The sequence below is a fragment of the Myotis lucifugus genome, unplaced genomic scaffold, assembly GCF_000147115.1.
Source record: "Myotis lucifugus unplaced genomic scaffold, Myoluc2.0 scaffold_97, whole genome shotgun sequence".
Lineage (NCBI taxonomy): Eukaryota > Metazoa > Chordata > Mammalia > Chiroptera > Vespertilionidae > Myotis > Myotis lucifugus.
In genome coordinates, this window is record NW_005871145.1 from 430,561 (window position 1) to 437,292 (window position 6,732).

Here is a 6,732-nt window from a genome sequence, read left to right on the forward strand (position 1 = left end):
GAATCGCTCCTCCCAAGAGTAGACACTAAGGCAAATCCGTGCCCGTGGGGGGTTACCCCAGCCCCTATGACGCTGAAAAGCCACCCTCCATGACGCGGCCCAAGGACCGCAGTAGTGGCCCGGCTCAACTTTGCCACCTCCCTCCAGGACTGAAATGTCTTCTTCTTTTTCTTCTTCTTTTTTAAAATGCAGCGTGATCCGTGTCTGCAGTGCCAGCTTTGAGACACGAAGTGTCTCCCGCTCGCGCACGCACCCGCACACTCACAGTCGCGCACACAGGTGCCCATACCCCAACGCCCTTCTAGTTCGGGGTGGTATTACCTCATCTTCGCCAGCATCCTTAGCTGTCTGTCAAGGATGCATTGCCACGCCCGCTGACTACTCGGGCCGGTGCCTAGGAGCTCACACGCCCCCTACTGGCCCAAAGCGACGCCTGCCGGCCAACGGCCACACTCTAGTTGCCATTCAACTCCAACCTCTGCTCAGGAGACTCAGTCCGAAGGGATGCAGCAATTTGGTGAATGAAGGATTTACACCTACTTGAGAGTAGAAGTGGTTTTTCTGGCCTGCTTCGACGTTGCTTGAGTTAAGAAGACACATGCTAAATTGATTTATTCTTCAGGGTTTCTGTGACCAAAATAATGAGACACTAAGACAGACATAACTAGACTTGGTTATTATGGGCTTAAATAATTAATGTGGAACATAATCTAAAAGGGCAGATTGACATCAGGATTACATGTTAATCTTGCCCTAGAATACAAACTTTGTTTTGCTGAGGTTGCAATCACATGAAACACTAAATTTATATGGTCAGGATCCAGGATAGGATATGGAAAAATAAAAATTATGTGTTAGGGACTGGGATTATGAATTTTTTGAAGTAATAATTTTTCATAATATCTTATAGTCATTTTTTGTTTGTTACCCTCTCTCTTTCTTGTGCTCTCTTGAATTACAGAGATATTATTAATATTATTATGTGTATTTCCTTAATATTATTATTTGTATTTCCCACATCTCTTTCATCCTTTACCTGCTCTTCACAGAGTTCCAAATGCAAAGAAAAAATATCATACATGCTTCTCTTTGAGTCTCCAAAAGCGCCAGGCTCCAGGCTACCTCTGAGCTTTTCCTTGCTGGTGGTGCCCTTGCCCAGAAATCTCCCTACCATGCCCTCCAGAAACCCCAGTATCCCAATCAAACTCAATCAATTTTCAGGGTTTGAAGGATGAAAGGGACAGGAGTAAAGGATACCTCAATTAATCTGACCAAGAGCCACTTATTATTCCTGTTTCACAATTGACAAGGCTTATGGAATTTATGCAATTTGTCCCAGAATATTATTTAGCCAGAGGGGAAATTGGTATTCAAAACTTAGTTGGAATCCCCTCACAAAAAGAAAAAAAACCCCACACATGTTAGATGGCCAGGCATGTGGCAATGTAGACGTGTCTCAATGTAAAAGAAGGGAATGGATAGTGTTACAAATGTCTTCCCCCCAAAATATATGCATATTAAAAGAAAGAATGAAAAAGAGAAAGGAAGGAAGAAAGGAAGGAAGGAAGGAAGGAAGCAAGGAAGGAAGGAAGGGGAAAGAAAAAGAAGGGAAGGGAGAAATTTTATTGAGCTATTTTTTACTTTCAACCTTGAGACCAAGAGTATGAAGAAAGTCTGGGAACCTTCTTGTGGTCTGCATCTGTATAGATCCAGAAACCATCAGTTATGATGTAAGGGGATGCTAGAAGGACCAGAGAGAAAATAGCACCTGCCCAGCTAAACCAGAAATCCCCAGGCAAAAAAAGATAAGGGAGAAAGTGTCTCTTACTTAGGTCCAGCCTGATTTTGTATCTGGTCTTCATGCATGTCATGTTAAACATAGAAAATTACAACAAAACAAAAATAAATCTCTAATCACACATTAGAGGTTTGTGTGTAGCCTGATTCATTTGCAAGCAGAAGTGAGTATTTACATGCTTGGTATTAGTAATCAATTATAGTTGTAAGATGTGTGTATTTTTGATATTCTATGTTAATTTAGAATTTATAATAATCTATGTGGCAATCATAATTTATAATTATATGACAATAATAATATATTTCTATTTATGTTTCTTAGATCTTCCAATTCAACAATCCTAATTTCAAATAATCTGTAGCATGCCTGAAAAACTCAGACATTTCATTTTCATATCCAACTATATCTTTTAAATTACCTCCTGTTTCCACCCATAAGTGGCCTAATAATCTTTAACCAAATGATGTGCCCAATTTTTAATTTGGGATATGACAGCTATAATTAAACCTCACTAATTAAGACCAATTGGAATGAAGCCAGTCTGTGTTGTTCAAAGCTACAATTTAAAGCTACTTCAAAAATTGCCATCATTGCTTAACATCAAGATTCAATGAAAAAGTCATTGTCTTCTTTTTCCGTGGAACATTCATGGACAAAAGTGATCCTTTTTTTTTTTTCCAGTTACCTATCGCTGTGTAACAAATGGCTCTAAAATTATATGTTGAAAACTTCAACAAGCATTTGTCAACAAGCATTTATTTTGCACACAAATTTGCAATTTGGGAAGGGCTTGATGAAGACAAGCTAGTCTCTGCTCCACATGGAGTTCAAGTTAGCTCAAAGGATGCATGGGGGCTGGAATCATCTGTGGGCATGCTCATTCACAGGTTTAGTGTTTGATGCTAGCTGGCACCTGGGAGCTCAGCTAGGGCTACAGCCCAAGCATCTACACATGGCCTGTCTATGTTGTTGACTGGCCTTTTTATCACATAGAGGTGGTTGGGTTCCAAATGAGCATGACCCAAGAGAAAGAGCTGGACTGGAGCTGCATTGGCTTTTTGTAAAATTAAAGTTTTTTTTTTAAATATTTGAAATAATTGTAGATTCACATGCAGTTGTAAGAAATAAGACAGAGAGATACCATATACCTTTTTTCTCCATGTTACTCAGTGGTAACATCTTACAAAACTGTACCTACAAAACTAGTGCATCACTATGATATTGACACAGTGAGGATACAGACCAGTTACAATTCTGCTGTTTATTGAAACAATATAATTGTATTATATAGTACACAATATATGTTATATTATTTATATATTAATGTATGTTATATTATAATAAATGTATATTATACAATATCCATTTTGTGTACAAATGTATGCAATATAGTTTGTATCACCACAAGGATCCATGCTGTTGTCCTTTGATAACCACATCCAATCCTCCCCACTATCATTTTGTGCTTAACCTCTGGCAATCACTAATATGTTCTTCATATCTGTAATTTTTTCAATTCAAGAATATCATTAAGTAAATGGAATCATAGAAAATGTAACCTCTTGTGTTAGTGTAGTACATTTGCTACAATTGTTGAGCCAGTATTAATATGTTATTAACATAATAAGTCTGTTTTTTACATTAGGGTTCACCTTGGTGTACATTCTATGGGTTTGGACATGGACCTCATGGAACACATGTAGTGGTATCTCATTGCTGCTTTCAGTTGCAATTTTCTAATGACATATGACATTGAGCATCTTGTCAACTGCTTATTTGCTATCTGTCTTTGGTGAAATGTCTGTTAAGGTCTTTGGTGCATGTTTTTAATTGAGGTGCTTGTTTTCTTGTTGAGTTTTAAACGTTTTTTTTGTATATTTTAGACAACAGTTCTTTATCAGAGGCATCTTTCACAAACATTTTATCTCAGTCTATGGCTTATTTTTTAAATTTGTTCTTTCTCTCTCCCTGTCTCTCTAACTCTCTCTCTTTTAAGAATGGGTGCTTGCCCCATCTGGCTTGCTGCAGATGTCACAGGGCCCAGGGGTGGTAAGAAGTGTCTCCGAGTTCCAGTGCTCAGGCTCACATGGACTTTCTCCAACATTGCCCAGCACTTACCTCTGCGCCACATGGCAATGGGCCTTCATTCCCCTAGCAGTGTATTTCACAGAGCAGACATTTTAAATTTTAAATAAAACAACAATCCACAGATTATGCTTTTGTGTTGTATCTGAGAAAACAACTCCAAATCCAAGCCCACCTAGATTTTGCTTTGTTAGTTTCTAGGAATTTCATAGTTTTGTGTTTTACACTTAGATCTATAATCCATTTTGACTTTATTTTTGTGAAAAGTATAAAGTCTGGGTGTAGAGTCTATTTTTTCTTGTGTGTGTATGTGCGCATTTACTTGGTTTCTGCAGGGGCTAGTCTGATAAGTGAACTGCACATATGACAGAGATCGTTATTTTTATGTCCCTTAGATCCTTAAGGATTACTCTACTTTTCATGCCCTGCTGCCCATCTCCACCCTGGTGAGTCAATGAAAAGTGGGGCAGAGTTCCCTAAAGACATAGTACTGACAAGATAAAAATTGGAGTTCAGGTTGGATAAGAGAAAAGGCTAGTAAATATCCCAAGCTCTTGGAGGGCTAAACTCAAGAAGTGAGAGACCAGAGGTAGACAGAGCCTCGACATTCTGTAATTCTATCTCAAGTCACTTTCATCCCTGATTGAATTAGGATGATCTTATTTCGCTCTGCCTATCAAAAGACAGGGTGACCCCTTCCTGGAGGAAAACAACGAAAACCAGATGATAAAGTAGGGGATAAAGTTTTCCCCAGAAAGTCAACTGCTACTTTTTCATGTGAAATCCAAGATGATGCTAAAGCCAGGCTGGCTGAGCTCCTGAGTATACATAACATTTGTATTTTACTACCAAGGCGTTTTTGGGATTCTTCTTTTGTTAGTCAACGAGTTTATCACCAGATTAATAATGGCTGCCTTTGTTTAGAAGGGGTGCACCGGTGGCTGCATCCAACAGGTGGCGATGTTGTACCAGAAAAATGGCCTCTGAGTACCTGGGGGTTTTTCAGTCTTTAACTGAAGCTGGGATTTCCCTTTCTACTTTTGGGATTTTATGTTATACTAAAGGCCTGGTGCATGAAATTTGTGCACTGGGGGGGGGGGGGGGTGTCCCTCAGCCTGGCCTGCACCCTCTCATAGTCCAGGAGCCATCAGTCATACATCCTTAGCGCTGCCACAGAGGTGGGAGAGGCTCCTGCCACCACCACTGCACTTGCCAGCCATGAACCCAGCTTCTGACTGAGCGGCACTCTCCCTGTGGGAGCACACTGACCACCAGGGGACAGCTCCTGCATTGAGCGTCTGCCCCCTGGTGGTCAGTGTGTGTCACAGTGACCAGCTGTTCCACCGTCAGGCTGAAACTGGCTCTCTGACATCCCCAAAGGGGTCCCAGATTGCAAAAGGGCGCAGGCCAGGCTGAGGGACCTCTCTGGTGCATAATTGGGACTGGGAAGGGTCACGGGAGGTTGGCCAGCTGGGGAGGGACCGAGAGAGGGTTTCAGGGCATGTCTGGCCTGTCTCGCTCAGTCTCTATTGGCCAGACCCCAGCAGCAAGCTAATCTACCAGTCAGAACATCTGCCCCTTGGTGGTCAGTGCACATCATAGTGAGTGGTTGAGCAGCCTTAGCATATCATTAGCATATTACGCTTTGATTGGTTGAGCGGCCGATTGGATGACTGGACACTTAGCATATTAGGCTTTTATTATATAAGACTAGAGGCCCAGTGCATGAATTCCTGCACATTGAAAGGAAATTAATTAGAAGACATATTTTAGAGGCCAGGGAGGGACCACGGGACTTGGCTCCAGGGCATGTCCAGTCCGTCTTGCCCAGTCCCAATCAGCCGTATCCCAGGAGCAAGCTAACCTACCAGTCAGAGCATTTGCCCCCTGGTGGTCAGTGTGCACCATAACAACTGGTCCAGCAGTTGACCAAACAGTTGATCAAACGGTCAGACACTTAGACTTTTATATATATACTAGTAGCCCGGTGCATGAAATTCGTGCACATTAAAAGGAAATTAATTGCCCTAACCGGTTTGGCTCAGTGGATGGAGCATCGGCCTGCGGACTCAAGGGCATGTACCTTGGTTGCGGGCACATCCCCAGTGGGGAGTGTGCAGGAGGCAGTTGATCGATGTTTCTCTCTCATTGATGTTTCTAACTCTCTATCCCTCTCCCTTCCTCTCTGTAAAAAATCAATAAAATATATTTTTTTTAAAAGGGAATTAATTAGCGGAGATATTTTAATATTGCTATTTTGCCCTTTCTCTATAATAGAAGTGTGAGAGATTAAAGGAAATTAGTAAAATGTATATGAAAATCATATATAAATTTATTAATAAATAAACAGTAACAAAAGGATATAACAACAACAGAGGTATGATATAAAAACAACAAAAACATGATATGAAAACAACAAAAACATGATATAAAAACAACAGTGATGCAAACAATGACTGATAAAGTGATTAAACTTATTCTAATATCTCCCTGTAAACCACATTAAGAGTGAAAACACTTTCAGAGTGCTTGACTAATTTCCCTTGTGATGAAGTACTTAGAACTTTAACTGTAACATCACATGCTCTTCAAACTCGAGAAAAAGCAACATATAACTGACCATGTGCAAAACGGGTTCAGGTAGGAACATGCCTACTCTGTCTAGAGTTTGTCCTTGTGATTTATTGATAGTCATCACAAATGCTGGCATCACGGGAAACTGTCGCCGAATCAATTTAAATGGGAGCCAGTGTCAGATGGGGACAAATTAATTCTTGGAATCAGAACAGCTTCTCCCTCTGCAGATCCATGTTAATACTTCAGCTTCGATAATGTTAGGTCGTAATCTT